The sequence below is a fragment of the Xylocopa sonorina genome, unplaced genomic scaffold (genome assembly GCF_050948175.1).
Source record: "Xylocopa sonorina isolate GNS202 unplaced genomic scaffold, iyXylSono1_principal scaffold0035, whole genome shotgun sequence".
Lineage (NCBI taxonomy): Eukaryota > Metazoa > Arthropoda > Insecta > Hymenoptera > Apidae > Xylocopa > Xylocopa sonorina.
Window position 1 is genome coordinate 456,463 of NW_027490106.1, and position 20,732 is coordinate 477,194.

A 20,732-nucleotide genomic window follows, 5' to 3' on the forward strand; every position below is an offset into this window, starting at 1 on the left:
TTCCCACTGAGAGTTAAATTTCGTATATAGGCGATAGGTTGAAGAAAAAAATTCCAGCCTAGTATTAAAATTCGTTTATTGACGATTGTTTGACATAAAGATATCAACCAATAGTTAAAATTCGTACATTGACGATAGTTTGAACAAAAAGTTCCCACCGAGAGATAAATTTCGTATATAGGCGATAGTTTGAAGAAAAATATTCCAACCTAGTATTAAAATTCGTTTATTGACGATTGTTTGACATAAAGATTTCAACCAATAGTTAAAATTTGTATATTGACAGTAGTTTGAAGTAAAAAGTTCCCACCGAGAGTTAAAATTCGTACATTGACGGTAGCTTGACCAGAAAATTCCTCCCGAGAGTTAAATTTCGTATATAGCCGATAGTTTGAAGAAAAAAATTCCAACCTAGTATTAAAATTCGTTTATTGACGATTGTTTGACATAAAGATTTCAACCAATAGTTAAAATTTGAATATTGACAGTAGTTTGAAGAAAAAACTTCCCACCGAGATATAAAATTCGTACATTGACGATAGTTTGACCAAAAAATTCCCAACGAGAGTTAAATTTCGTATATAGGCGATAGGTTGAAGAAAAAAATTCCAGCCTAGTATTAAAATTCGTTTATTGACGATTGTTTGACATAAAGATTTCAACCAATAGTTAAAATTTGTATATTGACAGTAGTTTGAAGTAAAAAGTTCCCACCGAGAGTTAAAGTTCGTACATTGACGGTAGCTTGACCAAAAAATTCCTCCCGAGAGTTAAATTTCGTATATAGCCGATAGTTTGAAGAAAAAAATTCCAACCTAGTATTAAAATTCGTTTATTGACGATTGTTTGACATAAAGATTTCAACCAATAGTTAAAATTTGAATATTGACAGTAGTTTGAAGAAGAAAGTTCCCACCGAGATTTAAAATTCGTACATTGACGATAGTTTGACCGAAAAATTCTCAACGAGAGTTAAATTTCGTATATAGGCGATAGTTTGAAGAAAAAAATTCCAACCTAGTATTAAAATTCGTTTATTGACGATTGATTGACATAAAGATTTCAACCAGTAGTTAAAATTTGAATATTGACAGTAGTTTGAAGAAAAAAGTGCCCACCGAGAATTAAAATTCGTACATTGACGGTAGCTTGACCAAAAAATTCCCACTGAGAGTTAAATTTCGTATATAGGCGATAGGTTGAAGAAAAAAATTCCAGCCTAGTATTAAAATTCGTTTATTGACGATTGTTTGACATAAAGATTTCAACCAATAGTTAAAATTTGTATATTGACAGTAGTTTGAAGTAAAAAGTTCCCACCGAGAGTTAAAGTTCGTACATTGACGGTAGCTTGACCAAAAAATTCCTCCCGAGAGTTAAATTTCGTATATAGCCGATAGTTTGAAGAAAAAAATTCCAACCTAGTATTAAAATTCGTTTATTGACGATTGTTTGACATAAAGATTTCAACCAATAGTTAAAATTTGAATATTGACAGTAGTTTGAAGAAAAAAGTTCCCACCGAGATTTAAAATTCGTACATTGACGATAGTTTGACCGAAAAATTCTCAACGAGAGTTAAATTTCGTATATAGGCGATAGTTTGAAGAAAAAAATTCCAACCTAGTATTAAAATTCGTTTATTGACGATTGATTGACATAAAGATTTCAACCAGTAGTTAAAATTTGAATATTGACAGTAGTTTGAAGAAAAAAGTGCCCACCGAGAATTAAAATTCGTACATTGACGGTAGCTTGACCAAAAAATTCCCGCCGAGAGTTAAATTTCATATATAGGCGATAGTTCGAAGAAAAATATTCCAACCTAGTATTAAAATTCGTTTACTGACGATTGTTTGACATAAAGATTTCAACCAATAGTTGAAATTTGAATATTGACAATAGATTGAACACAAAGTTCCCACCGAGAGTTAAAATTCGTACATTGACGATAGTTTGACCAAAAAATTCCCACCAAGAGTTAAATTTCGTATATAGGCGATAGTTTGAACAAAAAAATTCCAACCTAGTATTAAAATTCGTTTATTGACGATTGTTTGACATAAAGATTTCAACCAATAATTAAAATTTGAATATTGACAGTAGTTTGAAGAAAAAAGTTCCCACCGAGAGTTAAAATTCGTACATTGACGATAGTTTGACCAAAAAATTCCCACCGAGAGTTAAATTTCGTATATAGGCGATAGTTTGAAGAAAAAAATTCCAACCTAGTATTAAAATTCGTTTATTGACGATTGTTTGACATAAAGATTTCTACCAGTAGTTAAAATTTGAATATTGACAGTAGTTTGAAGAAAAAAGTGCCCACCGAGAATTAAAATTCGTACATTGACGGTAGCTTGACCAAAAAATTCCCGCCGAGAGTTAAATTTCATATATAGGCGATAGTTCGAAGAAAAATATTCCAACCTAGTATTAAAATTCGTTTACTGACGATTGTTTGACATAAAGATTTCAACCAATAGTTGAAATTTGAATATTGACAATAGATTGAACACAAAGTTCCCACCGAGAGTTAAAATTCGTACATTGACGATAGTTTGACCAAAAAATTCCCACCAAGAGTTAAATTTCGTATATAGGCGATAGTTTGAAGAAAAAAATTCCAACCTAGTATTAAAATTCGTTTATTGACGATTGTTTGACATAAAGATTTCAACCAATAGTTAAAATTTGAATATTGACAGTAGTTTGAAGAAAAAAGTTCCCACCGAGAGTTAAAATTCGTACATTGACGATAGTTTGACCAAAAAATTCCCACCGAGAGTTAAATTTCGTATATAGGCGATAGTTTGAAGAAAAAAATTCCAACCTAGTATTAAAATTCGTTTATTGACGATTGTTTGACATAAAGATTTCAACCAATAGTTAAAATTTGAATATTGACAGTAGTTTGAAGAAAAAAGTTCCCACCGAGATTTAAAATTCGTACATTGACGATAGTTTGACCGAAAAATTCTCAACGAGAGTTAAATTTCGTATATAGGCGATAGTTTGAAGAAAAAAATTCCAACCTAGTATTAAAATTCGTTTATTGACGATTGATTGACATAAAGATTTCAACCAGTAGTTAAAATTTGAATATTGACAGTAGTTTGAAGAAAAAAGTGCCCACCGAGAATTAAAATTCGTACATTGACGGTAGCTTGACCAAAAAATTCCCGCCGAGAGTTAAATTTCATATATAGGCGATAGTTCGAAGAAAAATATTCCAACCTAGTATTAAAATTCATTTACTGACGATTGTTTGACATAAAGATTTCAACCAATAGTTGAAATTTGAATATTGACAATAGATTGAACACAAAGTTCCCACCGAGAGTTAAAATTCGTACATTGACGATAGTTTGACAAAAAAATTCCCACCAAGAGTTAAATTTCGTATATAGGCGATAGTTTGAACAAAAAAATTCCAACCTAGTATTAAAATTCGTTTATTGACGATTGTTTGACATAAAGATTTCAACCAATAGTTAAAATTTGAATATTGACAGTAGTTTGAAGAAAAAAGTTCCCACCGAGAGTTAAAATTCGTACATTGACGATAGTTTGACCAAAAAATTCCCACCGAGAGTTAAATTTCGTATATAGGCGATAGTTTGAAGAAAAAAATTCCAACCTAGTATTAAAATTCGTTTATTGACGATTGTTTGACATAAAGATTTCTACCAATAATTAAAATTTGAATATTGACAGTAGTTTGAAGAAAAAAGTGCCCACCGAGAGTTAAAAATCGTATATAGGCGATAGTTTGAAGAAGAAAATTCCAACCTAGTATTAAAATTCGTTTACTGACGATTGTTTGACATAAAGATTTCAACCAGTAGTTAAAATTTGAATATTGACAGTAGTTTGAAGAAAAAAGTGCACACCGAGATTTAAAATTCGTACATTGACGATAGTTTGACCAAAAAATTCCCAACGAGAGTTAAATTTCGTATATAGGCGATAGTTTGAAGAAAAAAATTCCAACCTAGTATTAAAATTCGTTTATTGACGATTTATTGACATAAAGATTTCAACCAATAGTTAAAATTTGAATATTGACAGTAGTTTGAAGAAAAAAGTGCCCACCGAGAGTTAAAATTCGTACATTGACGGTAGCTTGACCAAAAAATTCCCACCGAGAGTTAAATTTCGTATGTAGGCGATAGTTTGAAGAAAAAAATTCCAACCTAGAATTAAAATTCCTGTATTGACGATTGTTTGACAAAAAGATTTCAACCAATAGTTAAAATTTGAATATTGACAGTAGTTTGAAGAAAAAAGTTCCCACCGAGAGTTAAAATTCGTACATTGACGATAGTTTGACCAAAAAATTCCCACCGAGAGTTAAATTTCGTATATAGGCGATAGTTTGAAGAAAAAAATTCCAACCTTGTGTTAAAATTCGTTTATTGACGATTGTTTGACATAAAGATGTCTACCAATAGTTAAAATTTGAATATTGACAGTAGTTTGAAGAAAAAAGTGCCCACCGAGAGCTCAAATTCGTACATTGACGATAGTTTGACCAAAAAAATCCCACCGAGAGTTAAATTTCGTATATAGGCGATAGTTTGAAGAAAAAAATTCCAACCTAGTATTAAAATTCGTTTATTGACGATTGTTTGACATAAAGATTTCAACCAATAGTTAAAATTTGAATATTGACGGTAGTTTGGAAAAAAAAGTTCCCACGGAGAGTTAAAATTCGTACATTGACGATAGTTTGACCAAAAAATTCCCACTGAGAGTTAAATTTCGTATATAGGCGATAGGTTGAAGAAAAAAATTCCAGCCTAGTATTAAAATTCGTTTATTGACGATTGTTTGACATAAAGATATCAACCAATAGTTAAAATTCGTACATTGACGATAGTTTGAACAAAAAGTTCCCACCGAGAGATAAATTTCGTATATAGGCGATAGTTTGAAGAAAAATATTCCAACCTAGTATTAAAATTCGTTTATTGACGATTGTTTGACATAAAGATTTCAACCAATAGTTAAAATTTGTATATTGACAGTAGTTTGAAGTAAAAAGTTCCCACCGAGAGTTAAAATTCGTACATTGACGGTAGCTTGACCAGAAAATTCCTCCCGAGAGTTAAATTTCGTATATAGCCGATAGTTTGAAGAAAAAAATTCCAACCTAGTATTAAAATTCGTTTATTGACGATTGTTTGACATAAAGATTTCAACCAATAGTTAAAATTTGAATATTGACAGTAGTTTGAAGAAAAAACTTCCCACCGAGATATAAAATTCGTACATTGACGATAGTTTGACCAAAAAATTCCCAACGAGAGTTAAATTTCGTATATAGGCGATAGTTTGAAGAAAAAAATTCCAACCTAATATTAAAATTCGTTTATTGACGATTGATTGACATAAAGATTTCAACCATTAGTTAAAATTTGAATATTGACGGTAGTTTGGAGAAAAAAGTTCCCACGGAGAGTCAAAATTCGTACATTGACGATAGTTTGACCAAAAAATTCCCACTGAGAGTTAAATTTCGTATATAGGCGATAGGTTGAAGAAAAAAATTCCAGCCTAGTATTAAAATTCGTTTATTGACGATTGTTTGACATAAAGATTTCAACCAATAGTTAAAATTTGTATATTGACAGTAGTTTGAAGTAAAAAGTTCCCACCGAGAGTTAAAGTTCGTACATTGACGGTAGCTTGACCAAAAAATTCCTCCCGAGAGTTAAATTTCGTATATAGCCGATAGTTTGAAGAAAAAAATTCCAACCTAGTATTAAAATTCGTTTATTGACGATTGTTTGACATAAAGATTTCAACCAATAGTTAAAATTTGAATATTGACAGTAGTTTGAAGAAAAAAGTTCCCACCGAGATTTAAAATTCGTACATTGACGATAGTTTGACCGAAAAATTCTCAACGAGAGTTAAATTTCGTATATAGGCGATAGTTTGAAGAAAAAAATTCCAACCTAGTATTAAAATTCGTTTATTGACGATTGATTGACATAAAGATTTCAACCAGTAGTTAAAATTTGAATATTGACAGTAGTTTGAAGAAAAAAGTGCCCACCGAGAATTAAAATTCGTACATTGACGGTAGCTTGACCAAAAAATTCCCGCCGAGAGTTAAATTTCATATATAGGCGATAGTTCGAAGAAAAATATTCCAACCTAGTATTAAAATTCGTTTACTGACGATTGTTTGACATAAAGATTTCAACCAATAGTTGAAATTTGAATATTGACAATAGATTGAACACAAAGTTCCCACCGAGAGTTAAAATTCGTACATTGACGATAGTTTGACCAAAAAATTCCCACCAAGAGTTAAATTTCGTATATAGGCGATAGTTTGAAGAAAAAAATTCCAACCTAGTATTAAAATTCGTTTATTGACGATTGTTTGACATAAAGATTTCAACCAATAGTTAAAATTTGAATATTGACAGTAGTTTGAAGAAAAAAGTTCCCACCGAGATTTAAAATTCGTACATTGACGATAGTTTGACCGAAAAATTCTCAACGAGAGTTAAATTTCGTATATAGGCGATAGTTTGAAGAAAAAAATTCCAACCTAGTATTAAAATTCGTTTATTGACGATTGATTGACATAAAGATTTCAACCAGTAGTTAAAATTTGAATATTGACAGTAGTTTGAAGAAAAAAGTTCCCACCGAGAGTTAAAATTCGTACATTGACGATAGTTTGACCAAAAAATTCCCACCGAGAGTTAAATTTCGTATATAGGCGATAGTTTGAAGAAAAAAATTCCAACCTAGTATTAAAATTCGTTTATTGACGATTGTTTGACATAAAGATTTCTACCAATAGTTAAAATTTGAATATTGACAGTAGTTTGAAGAAAAAAGTGCCCACCGAGAGTTAAAAATCGTATATAGGCGATAGTTTGAAGAAGAAAATTCCAACCTAGTATTAAAATTCGTTTACTGACGATTGTTTGACATAAAGATTTCAACCAGTAGTTAAAATTTGAATATTGACAGTAGTTTGAAGAAAAAAGTGCACACCGAGATTTAAAATTCGTACATTGACGATAGTTTGACCAAAAAATTCCCAACGAGAGTTAAATTTCGTATATAGGCGATAGTTTGAAGAAAAAAATTCCAACCTAGTATTAAAATTCGTTTATTGACGATTTATTGACATAAAGATTTCAACCAATAGTTAAAATTTGAATATTGACAGTAGTTTGAAGAAAAAAGTGCCCACCGAGAGTTAAAATTCGTACATTGACGGTAGCTTGACCAAAAAATTCCCACCGAGAGTTAAATTTCGTATGTAGGCGATAGTTTGAAGAAAAAAATTCCAACCTAGAATTAAAATTCCTGTATTGACGATTGTTTGACAAAAAGATTTCAATCAATACTTAAAATTTGAATATTGACAGTAGTTTGAAGAAAAAAGTGCTCGCCGAGAGTTAAATTTCATATATAGGCGATAGTTCGAAGAAAAATATTCCAACCTAGTATTAAAATTCGTTTACTGACGATTGTTTGACATAAAGATTTCAACCAATAGTTGAAATTTGAATATTGACAATAGATTGAACACAAAGTTCCCACCGAGAGTTAAAATTCGTACATTGACGATAGTTTGACCAAAAAATTCCCACCAAGAGTTAAATTTCGTATATAGGCGATAGTTTGAAGAAAAAAATTCCAACCTAGTATTAAAATTCGTTTATTGACGATTGTTTGACATAAAGATTTCAACCAATAGTTAAAATTTGAATATTGACAGTAGTTTGAAGAAAAAAGTTCCCACCGAGAGTTAAAATTCGTACATTGACGATAGTTTGACCAAAAAATTCCCACCGAGAGTTAAATTTCGTATATAGGCGATAGTTTGAAGAAAAAAATTCCAACCTAGTATTAAAATTCGTTTATTGACGATTGTTTGACATAAAGATTTCTACCAATAGTTAAAATTTGAATATTGACAGTAGTTTGAAGAAAAAAGTGCCCACCGAGAGTTAAAAATCGTATATAGGCGATAGTTTGAAGAAGAAAATTCCAACCTAGTATTAAAATTCGTTTACTGACGATTGTTTGACATAAAGATTTCAACCAGTAGTTAAAATTTGAATATTGACAGTAGTTTGAAGAAAAAAGTGCACACCGAGATTTAAAATTCGTACATTGACGATAGTTTGACCAAAAAATTCCCAACGAGAGTTAAATTTCGTATATAGGCGATAGTTTGAAGAAAAAAATTCCAACCTAGTATTAAAATTCGTTTATTGACGATTTATTGACATAAAGATTTCAACCAATAGTTAAAATTTGAATATTGACAGTAGTTTGAAGAAAAAAGTGCCCACCGAGAGTTAAAATTCGTACATTGACGGTAGCTTGACCAAAAAATTCCCACCGAGATTTAAATTTCGTATGTAGGCGATAGTTTGAAGAAAAAAATTCCAACCTAGAATTAAAATTCCTGTATTGACGATTGTTTGACAAAAAGATTTCAATCAATACTTAAAATTTGAATATTGACAGTAGTTTGAAGAAAAAAGTGCTCGCCGAGAGTTAAATTTCATATATAGGCGATAGTTCGAAGAAAAATATTCCAACCTAGTATTAAAATTCGTTTACTGACGATTGTTTGACATAAAGATTTCAACCAATAGTTAAAATTTGAATATTGACAATAGTTTGAACACAAAGTTCCCACCGAGAGTTAAAATTCGTACATTGACGATAGTTTGACCAAAAAATTCCCACCGAGAGTTAAATTTCGTATATAGGCGATAGTTTGAAGAAAAAAATTCCAACCTAGTATTAAAATTCGTTTATTGACGATTGTTTGACATAGAGATTTCAACCAATAGTTAAAATTTGAATATTGACAGTAGTTTGAAGAAAAAAGTTCCCACCGAGAGTTAAAGTTCGTACATTGACGGTAGCTTGACCAAAAAATTCCTCCCGAGAGTTAAATTTCGTATATAGCCGATAGTTTGAAGAAAAAAATTCCAACCTAGTATTAAAATTCGTTTATTGACGATTGTTTGACATAAAGATTTCAACCAATAGTTAAAATTTGAATATTGACAGTAGTTTGAAGAAAAAAGTTCCCACCGAGAGTTAAAATTCGTACATTGACGATAGTTTGACCAAAAAATTCCCACCGAGAGTTAAATTTCGTATATAGGCGATAGTTTGAAGAAAAAAATTCCAACCTTGTGTTAAAATTCGTTTATTGACGATTGTTTGACATAAAGATGTCTACCAATAGTTAAAATTTGAATATTGACAGTAGTTTGAAGAAAAAAGTGCCCACCGAGAGTTAAAAATCGTATATAGGCGATAGTTTGAAGAAGAAAATTCCAACCTAGTATTAAAATTCGTTTACTGACGATTGTTTGACATAAAGATTTCAACCAATAGTTACAATTTGAATATTGACAATAGTTTGAAGAAAAAAGTGCCCACCAAGAGTTAAAAATCGTATATAGGCGATAGTTTGAAGAAAAAAATTCCAACCTAGTATTAAAATTCGTTTACTCACGATTGTTTGACATAAAGATTTCAACCAATAGTTAAAATTTGAAAATTGACAATAGTTTGAAGACAAAGTTCCCACCGAGAGTTAAAATTCGTACATTGACGATAGTTTGACCGAAAAATTCCCACCGAGAGTTAAATTTCGAATATAGGCGATAGTTTGAAGAAAAAAATTCCAGCCTAGTGTTAAAATTCGTTTATTGACGATTGTTTGACATAAAGATTTCAAACAATAGTTAAAATTTCTACACTGACGATAGTTTGAACAAAAAGTTCCCACCGAGAGTTAAATTTCGTATATAGGCGATAGTTTGAAGAAAAAAATTCCAACCTAGTATTAAAATTCGTTTACTGACGATTGTTTGACATAAAGATTTCAACCAATAGTTAAAATTTGAATATTGACAATAGTTTGAAGAAAAAAGTTCCCACCGAGAGCTAAAATTCGTACATTGACGATAGTTTGACCAAAAAATTCCCACCGAGAGTTAAATTTCGTATATAGCCGATAGTTTGAAGAAAAAAATTCCAACCTAGTATTAAAATTCGTTTATTGACGATTTATTGACATAAAGATTTCAACCAATAGTTAAAATTTGAATATTGACAGTAGTTTGAACACAAAGTTCCCACCGAGAGTTAAAATTCGTACATTGACGGTAGCTTGACCAAAAAATTCCCACCGAGAGTAAAATTTCGTATGTAGGCGATAGTTTGAAGAAAAAAATTCCAACCTAGAATTAAAATTCCTGTATTGACGATTGTTTGACAAAAAGATTTCAATCAATACTTAAAATTTGAATATTGACAGTAGCTTGAAGAAAAAAGTACTCGCCGAGAGTTAAATTTCATATATAGGCGATAGTTCGAAGAAAAATATTCCAACCTAGTATTAAAATTCGTTTACTGACGATTGTTTGACATAAAGATTTCAACCAATAGTTAAAATTTGAATATTGACAATAGTTTGAACACAAAGTTCCCACCGAGAGTTAAAATTCGTACATTGACGATAGTTTGACCAAAAAATTCCCACCGAGAGTTAAATTTCGTATATAGGCGATAGTTTGAAGAAAAAAATTCCAACCATGTACTAAAATTCGTTTATTGACGAATGTTTGACATAAAGATTTCAACCAATAGTTGAAATTTGAATATTGACAGTAGTTTGAAGAAAAAAGTGCTCACCGAGAGTTAAAACTCGTATATAGGCGATAGTTTGAAGAAAAAAATTCCAACCTAGTATTAAAATTCGTTTATTGACGATTTTTTGACATAAAGATTTCAACCAATAGTTAAAATTTGAATATTGACGGTAGTTTGAAGAGAAAGGGCATAGCGAGAGTTAAAATTCGTACATTGACGATAGTTTGACCAAAAAGTTCTCACCGAGAGTTAAATTTCGTATATAGGCGATAGTTTGAAGAAAAAAATTCCAACCTAGTATTTAAATTCGGATATTGACGATTGTTTGACATAAAGATTTCAACCAATAGTTAAAATTTGAATATTGACAGTAGTTTGGAGAAAAAAGTTCCCACGGAGAGTTAAAATTCGTACATTGACGATAGTTTGACCAAAAAATTCCCACCGAGAGTTAAATTTCGTATATAGGCGACAGGCTGAAGAAAAAAATTCCAGCCTAGTATTAAAATTCGTTTATTGACGATTGTTTGACATAAAGATTTCAACCAATAGTTAAAATTCGTACATTGACGATAGTTTGAACAAAAAGTTCCCACCGAGAGTTAAATTTCGTATATAGGCGATATTTTGAAGAAAAGAATTCCAACCTAGTATTAAAATTCGTTTACTGACGATTGTTTGACATAAAGATTTCAACCAATAGTTAAAATTTGAATATTGACAATAGTTTGAAGACAAAGTTCCCACCGAGAGTTAAAATTCGTACAGTGACGATAGTTTGACCAAAAAATTCCCACCGAGAGATAAATTTCGTATATAGGCGATAGTTTGAAGAAAAAAATTCCAACCTAGTATTAAAATTCGTTTATTGACGATTGTTAGACATAAACATTTCAACCAATAGTTATAATTTGAATATTGACGGTAGTTTGGAGAAAAAAGTTCCCACCGGGAGTTAAAATTCGTACATTGACGATAGTTTGATCAAAAAATTCCCACCGAGAGTTAAATTTCGTATATAGGCGATAGGTTGAAGAAAAAAATTCCAGCCTAGTATTAAAATTCGTTTATTGACGATTGTTTGACATAAAGATTTCAACCAATAGTTAAAATTTGAATATTGACAGTAGTTTGGAGAAAAAAGTTCCCACGGAGAGTTAAAATTCGTACATTGACGATAGTTTGACCAAAAAATTCCCACCGAGAGTTAAATTTCGTATATAGGCGACAGGCTGAAGAAAAAAATTCCAGCCTAGTATTAAAATTCGTTTATTGACGATTGTTTGACATAAAGATTTCAACCAATAGTTAAAATTCGTACATTGACGATAGTTTGAACAAAAAGTTCCCACCGAGAGTTAAATTTCGTATATAGGCGATATTTTGAAGAAAAGAATTCCAACCTAGTATTAAAATTCGTTTACTGACGATTGTTTGACATAAAGATTTCAACCAATAGTTAAAATTTGAATATTGACAATAGTTTGAAGACAAAGTTCCCACCGAGAGTTAAAATTCGTACAGTGACGATAGTTTGACCAAAAAATTCCCACCGAGAGATAAATTTCGTATATAGGCGATAGTTTGAAGAAAAAAATTCCAACCTAGTATTAAAATTCGTTTATTGACGATTGTTTGACATAAACATTTCAACCAATAGTTATAATTTGAATATTGACGGTAGTTTGGAAAAAAAAGTTCCCACCGGGAGTTAAAATTCGTACATTGACGATAGTTTGATCAAAAAATTCCCACCGAGAGTTAAATTTCGTATATAGGCGATAGGTTGAAGAAAAAAATTCCAGCCTAGTATTAAAATTCGTTTATTGACGATTGTTTGACATAAAGATTTCAACCAATAGTTAAAATTCGTACATTGACGATAGTTTGAACAAAAAGTTCCCACCGAGAGTTAAATTTCGTATATAGGCGATAGTTTGAAGAAAAAAATTCCCACCGAGAGTTAAATTTCGTATATAGGCGATAGTTTGAAGAAAAAAATTCCAACCTAGTATTAAAATTCGTTTATTGACGATTGTTTGACATAAAGATTTCTACCAATAATTAAAATTTGAATATTGACAGTAGTTTGAAGAAAAAAGTGCCCACCGAGAGTTAAAAATCGTATATAGGCGATAGTTTGAAGAAGAAAATTCCAACCTAGTATTAAAATTCGTTTACTGACGATTGTTTGACATAAAGATTTCAACCAGTAGTTAAAATTTGAATATTGACAGTAGTTTGAAGAAAAAAGTGCACACCGAGATTTAAAATTCGTACATTGACGATAGTTTGACCAAAAAATTCCCAACGAGAGTTAAATTTCGTATATAGGCGATAGTTTGAAGAAAAAAATTCCAACCTAGTATTAAAATTCGTTTATTGACGATTTATTGACATAAAGATTTCAACCAATAGTTAAAATTTGAATATTGACAGTAGTTTGAAGAAAAAAGTGCCCACCGAGAGTTAAAATTCGTACATTGACGGTAGCTTGACCAAAAAATTCCCACCGAGAGTTAAATTTCGTATGTAGGCGATAGTTTGAAGAAAAAAATTCCAACCTAGAATTAAAATTCCTGTATTGACGATTGTTTGACAAAAAGATTTCAACCAATAGTTAAAATTTGAATATTGACAGTAGTTTGAAGAAAAAAGTTCCCACCGAGAGTTAAAATTCGTACATTGACGATAGTTTGACCAAAAAATTCCCACCGAGAGTTAAATTTCGTATATAGGCGATAGTTTGAAGAAAAAAATTCCAACCTTGTGTTAAAATTCGTTTATTGACGATTGTTTGACATAAAGATGTCTACCAATAGTTAAAATTTGAATATTGACAGTAGTTTGAAGAAAAAAGTGCCCACCGAGAGCTCAAATTCGTACATTGACGATAGTTTGACCAAAAAAATCCCACCGAGAGTTAAATTTCGTATATAGGCGATAGTTTGAAGAAAAAAATTCCAACCTAGTATTAAAATTCGTTTATTGACGATTGTTTGACATAAAGATTTCAACCAATAGTTAAAATTTGAATATTGACGGTAGTTTGGAAAAAAAAGTTCCCACGGAGAGTTAAAATTCGTACATTGACGATAGTTTGACCAAAAAATTCCCACTGAGAGTTAAATTTCGTATATAGGCGATAGGTTGAAGAAAAAAATTCCAGCCTAGTATTAAAATTCGTTTATTGACGATTGTTTGACATAAAGATATCAACCAATAGTTAAAATTCGTACATTGACGATAGTTTGAACAAAAAGTTCCCACCGAGAGATAAATTTCGTATATAGGCGATAGTTTGAAGAAAAATATTCCAACCTAGTATTAAAATTCGTTTATTGACGATTGTTTGACATAAAGATTTCAACCAATAGTTAAAATTTGTATATTGACAGTAGTTTGAAGTAAAAAGTTCCCACCGAGAGTTAAAATTCGTACATTGACGGTAGCTTGACCAGAAAATTCCTCCCGAGAGTTAAATTTCGTATATAGCCGATAGTTTGAAGAAAAAAATTCCAACCTAGTATTAAAATTCGTTTATTGACGATTGTTTGACATAAAGATTTCAACCAATAGTTAAAATTTGAATATTGACAGTAGTTTGAAGAAAAAACTTCCCACCGAGATATAAAATTCGTACATTGACGATAGTTTGACCAAAAAATTCCCAACGAGAGTTAAATTTCGTATATAGGCGATAGTTTGAAGAAAAAAATTCCAACCTAATATTAAAATTCGTTTATTGACGATTGATTGACATAAAGATTTCAACCAATAGTTAAAATTTGAATATTGACGGTAGTTTGGAGAAAAAAGTTCCCACGGAGAGTCAAAATTCGTACATTGACGATAGTTTGACCAAAAAATTCCCACTGAGAGTTAAATTTCGTATATAGGCGATAGGTTGAAGAAAAAAATTCCAGCCTAGTATTAAAATTCGTTTATTGACGATTGTTTGACATAAAGATTTCAACCAATAGTTAAAATTTGTATATTGACAGTAGTTTGAACACAAAGTTCCCACCGAGAGTTAAAATTCGTACATTGACGGTAGCTTGACCAAAAAATTCCCACCGAGAGTAAAATTTCGTATGTAGGCGATAGTTTGAAGAAAAAAATTCCAACCTAGAATTAAAATTCCTGTATTGACGATTGTTTGACAAAAAGATTTCAATCAATACTTAAAATTTGAATATTGACAGTAGCTTGAAGAAAAAAGTACTCGCCGAGAGTTAAATTTCATATATAGGCGATAGTTCGAAGAAAAATATTCCAACCTAGTATTAAAATTCGTTTACTGACGATTGTTTGACATAAAGATTTCAACCAATAGTTAAAATTTGAATATTGACAATAGTTTGAACACAAAGTTCCCACCGAGAGTTAAAATTCGTACATTGACGATAGTTTGACCAAAAAATTCCCACCGAGAGTTAAATTTCGTATATAGGCGATAGTTTGAAGAAAAAAATTCCAACCATGTACTAAAATTCGTTTATTGACGAATGTTTGACATAAAGATTTCAACCAATAGTTGAAATTTGAATATTGACAGTAGTTTGAAGAAAAAAGTGCTCACCGAGAGTTAAAACTCGTATATAGGCGATAGTTTGAAGAAAAAAATTCCAACCTAGTATTAAAATTCGTTTATTGACGATTTTTTGACATAAAGATTTCAACCAATAGTTAAAATTTGAATATTGACGGTAGTTTGAAGAGAAAGGGCATAGCGAGAGTTAAAATTCGTACATTGACGATAGTTTGACCAAAAAGTTCTCACCGAGAGTTAAATTTCGTATATAGGCGATAGTTTGAAGAAAAAAATTCCAACCTAGTATTTAAATTCGGATATTGACGATTGTTTGACATAAAGATTTCAACCAATAGTTAAAATTTGAATATTGACAGTAGTTTGGAGAAAAAAGTTCCCACGGAGAGTTAAAATTCGTACATTGACGATAGTTTGACCAAAAAATTCCCACCGAGAGTTAAATTTCGTATATAGGCGACAGGCTGAAGAAAAAAATTCCAGCCTAGTATTAAAATTCGTTTATTGACGATTGTTTGACATAAAGATTTCAACCAATAGTTAAAATTCGTACATTGACGATAGTTTGAACAAAAAGTTCCCACCGAGAGTTAAATTTCGTATATAGGCGATATTTTGAAGAAAAGAATTCCAACCTAGTATTAAAATTCGTTTACTGACGATTGTTTGACATAAAGATTTCAACCAATAGTTAAAATTTGAATATTGACAATAGTTTGAAGACAAAGTTCCCACCGAGAGTTAAAATTCGTACAGTGACGATAGTTTGACCAAAAAATTCCCACCGAGAGATAAATTTCGTATATAGGCGATAGTTTGAAGAAAAAAATTCCAACCTAGTATTAAAATTCGTTTATTGACGATTGTTAGACATAAACATTTCAACCAATAGTTATAATTTGAATATTGACGGTAGTTTGGAGAAAAAAGTTCCCACCGGGAGTTAAAATTCGTACATTGACGATAGTTTGATCAAAAAATTCCCACCGAGAGTTAAATTTCGTATATAGGCGATAGGTTGAAGAAAAAAATTCCAGCCTAGTATTAAAATTCGTTTATTGACGATTGTTTGACATAAAGATTTCAACCAATAGTTAAAATTTGAATATTGACAGTAGTTTGGAGAAAAAAGTTCCCACGGAGAGTTAAAATTCGTACATTGACGATAGTTTGACCAAAAAATTCCCACCGAGAGTTAAATTTCGTATATAGGCGACAGGCTGAAGAAAAAAATTCCAGCCTAGTATTAAAATTCGTTTATTGACGATTGTTTGACATAAAGATTTCAACCAATAGTTAAAATTCGTACATTGACGATAGTTTGAACAAAAAGTTCCCACCGAGAGTTAAATTTCGTATATAGGCGATATTTTGAAGAAAAGAATTCCAACCTAGTATTAAAATTCGTTTACTGACGATTGTTTGACATAAAGATTTCAACCAATAGTTAAAATTTGAATATTGACAATAGTTTGAAGACAAAGTTCCCACCGAGAGTTAAAATTCGTACAGTGACGATAGTTTGACCAAAAAATTCCCACCGAGAGATAAATTTCGTATATAGGCGATAGTTTGAAGAAAAAAATTCCAACCTAGTATTAAAATTCGTTTATTGACGATTGTTTGACATAAACATTTCAACCAATAGTTATAATTTGAATATTGACGGTAGTTTGGAAAAAAAAGTTCCCACCGGGAGTTAAAATTCGTACATTGACGATAGTTTGATCAAAAAATTCCCACCGAGAGTTAAATTTCGTATATAGGCGATAGGTTGAAGAAAAAAATTCCAGCCTAGTATTAAAATTCGTTTATTGACGATTGTTTGACATAAAGATTTCAACCAATAGTTAAAATTCGTACATTGACGATAGTTTGAACAAAAAGTTCCCACCGAGAGTTAAATTTCGTATATAGGCGATAGTTTGAAGAAAAAAATTCCCACCGAGAGTTAAATTTCGTATATAGGCGATAGTTTGAAGAAAAAAATTCCAACCTAGTATTAAAATTCGTTTATTGACGATTGTTTGACATAAAGATTTCTACCAATAATTAAAATTTGAATATTGACAGTAGTTTGAAGAAAAAAGTGCCCACCGAGAGTTAAAAATCGTATATAGGCGATAGTTTGAAGAAGAAAATTCCAACCTAGTATTAAAATTCGTTTACTGACGATTGTTTGACATAAAGATTTCAACCAGTAGTTAAAATTTGAATATTGACAGTAGTTTGAAGAAAAAAGTGCACACCGAGATTTAAAATTCGTACATTGACGATAGTTTGACCAAAAAATTCCCAACGAGAGTTAAATTTCGTATATAGGCGATAGTTTGAAGAAAAAAATTCCAACCTAGTATTAAAATTCGTTTATTGACGATTTATTGACATAAAGATTTCAACCAATAGTTAAAATTTGAATATTGACAGTAGTTTGAAGAAAAAAGTGCCCACCGAGAGTTAAAATTCGTACATTGACGGTAGCTTGACCAAAAAATTCCCACCGAGAGTTAAATTTCGTATGTAGGCGATAGTTTGAAGAAAAAAATTCCAACCTAGAATTAAAATTCCTGTATTGACGATTGTTTGACAAAAAGATTTCAACCAATAGTTAAAATTTGAATATTGACAGTAGTTTGAAGAAAAAAGTTCCCACCGAGAGTTAAAATTCGTACATTGACGATAGTTTGACCAAAAAATTCCCACCGAGAGTTAAATTTCGTATATAGGCGATAGTTTGAAGAAAAAAATTCCAACCTTGTGTTAAAATTCGTTTATTGACGATTGTTTGACATAAAGATGTCTACCAATAGTTAAAATTTGAATATTGACAGTAGTTTGAAGAAAAAAGTGCCCACCGAGAGCTCAAATTCGTACATTGACGATAGTTTGACCAAAAAAATCCCACCGAGAGTTAAATTTCGTATATAGGCGATAGTTTGAAGAAAAAAATTCCAACCTAGTATTAAAATTCGTTTATTGACGATTGTTTGACATAAAGATTTCAACCAATAGTTAAAATTTGAATATTGACGGTAGTTTGGAAAAAAAAGTTCCCACGGAGAGTTAAAATTCGTACATTGACGATAGTTTGACCAAAAAATTCCCACTGAGAGTTAAATTTCGTATATAGGCGATAGGTTGAAGAAAAAAATTCCAGCCTAGTATTAAAATTCGTTTATTGACGATTGTTTGACATAAAGATATCAACCAATAGTTAAAATTCGTACATTGACGATAGTTTGAACAAAAAGTTCCCACCGAGAGATAAATTTCGTATATAGGCGATAGTTTGAAGAAAAATATTCCAACCTAGTATTAAAATTCGTTTATTGACGATTGTTTGACATAAAGATTTCAACCAATAGTTAAAATTTGTATATTGACAGTAGTTTGAAGTAAAAAGTTCCCACCGAGAGTTAAAATTCGTACATTGACGGTAGCTTGACCAGAAAATTCCTCCCGAGAGTTAAATTTCGTATATAGCCGATAGTTTGAAGAAAAAAATTCCAACCTAGTATTAAAATTCGTTTATTGACGATTGTTTGACATAAAGATTTCAACCAATAGTTAAAATTTGAATATTGACAGTAGTTTGAAGAAAAAACTTCCCACCGAGATATAAAATTCGTACATTGACGATAGTTTGACCAAAAAATTCCCAACGAGAGTTAAATTTCGTATATAGGCGATAGTTTGAAGAAAAAAATTCCAACCTAATATTAAAATTCGTTTATTGACGATTGATTGACATAAAGATTTCAACCAATAGTTAAAATTTGAATATTGACGGTAGTTTGGAGAAAAAAGTTCCCACGGAGAGTCAAAATTCGTACATTGACGATAGTTTGACCAAAAAATTCCCACTGAGAGTTAAATTTCGTATATAGGCGATAGGTTGAAGAAAAAAATTCCAGCCTAGTATTAAAATTCGTTTATTGACGATTGTTTGACATAAAGATTTCAACCAATAGTTAAAATTTGTATATTGACAGTAGTTTGAAGTAAAAAGTTCCCACCGAGAGTTAAAGTTCGTACATTGACGGTAGCTTGACCAAAAAATTCCTCCCGAGAGTTAAATTTCGTATATAGCCGATAGTTTGAAGAAAAAAATTCCAACCTAGTATTAAAATTCGTTTATTGACGATTGTTTGACATAAAGATTTCAACCAATAGTTAAAATTTGAATATTGACAGTAGTTTGAAGAAAAAAGTTCCCACCGAGATTTAAAATTCGTACATTGACGATAGTTTGACCGAAAAATTCTCAACGAGAGTTAAATTTCGTATATAGGCGATAGTTTGAAGAAAAAAATTCCAACCTAGTATTAAAATTCGTTTATTGACGATTGATTGACATAAAGATTTCAACCAGTAGTTAAAATTTGAATATTGACAGTAGTTTGAAGAAAAAAGTGCCCACCGAGAATTAAAATTCGTACATTGACGGTAGCTTGACCAAAAAATTCCCGCCGAGAGTTAAATTTCATATATAGGCGATAGTTCGAAGAAAAATATTCCAACCTAGTATTAAAATTCGTTTACTGACGATTGTTTGACATAAAGATTTCAACCAATAGTTGAAATTTGAATATTGACAATAGATTGAACACAAAGTTCCCACCGAGAGTTAAAATTCGTACATTGACGATAGTTTGACCAAAAAATTCCCACCGAGAGTTAAATTTCGTATATAGGCGATAGTTTGAAGAAAAAAATTCCAACCTTGTGTTAAAATTCGTTTATTGACGATTGTTTGACATAAAGATGTCTACCAATAGTTAAAATTTGAATATTGACAGTAGTTTGAAGAAAAAAGTGCCCACCGAGAGTTAAAAATCGTATATAGGCGATAGTTTGAAGAAGAAAATTCCAACCTAGTATTAAAATTCGTTTACTGACGATTGTTTGACATAAAGATTTCAACCAATAGTTACAATTTGAATATTGACAATAGTTTGAAGAAAAAAGTGCCCACCAAGAGTTAAAAATCGTATATAGGCGATAGTTTGAAGAAAAAAATTCCAACCTAGTATTAAAATTCGTTTACTCACGATTGTTTGACATAAAGATTTCAACCAATAGTTAAAATTTGAAAATTGACAATAGTTTGAAGACAAAGTTCCCACCGAGAGTTAAAATTCGTACATTGACGATAGTTTGACCGAAAAATTCCCACCGAGAGTTAAATTTCGAATATAGGCGATAGTTTGAAGAAAAAAATTCCAGCCTAGTGTTAAAATTCGTTTATTGACGATTGTTTGACATAAAGATTTCAAACAATAGTTAAAATTTCTACACTGACGATAGTTTGAACAAAAAGTTCCCACCGAGAGTTAAATTTCGTATATAGGCGATAGTTTGAAGAAAAAAATTCCAACCTAGTATTAAAATTCGTTTACTGACGATTGTTTGACATAAAGATTTCAACCAATAGTTAAAATTTGAATATTGACAATAGTTTGAAGAAAAAAGTTCCCACCGAGAGCTAAAATTCGTACATTGACGATAGTTTGAC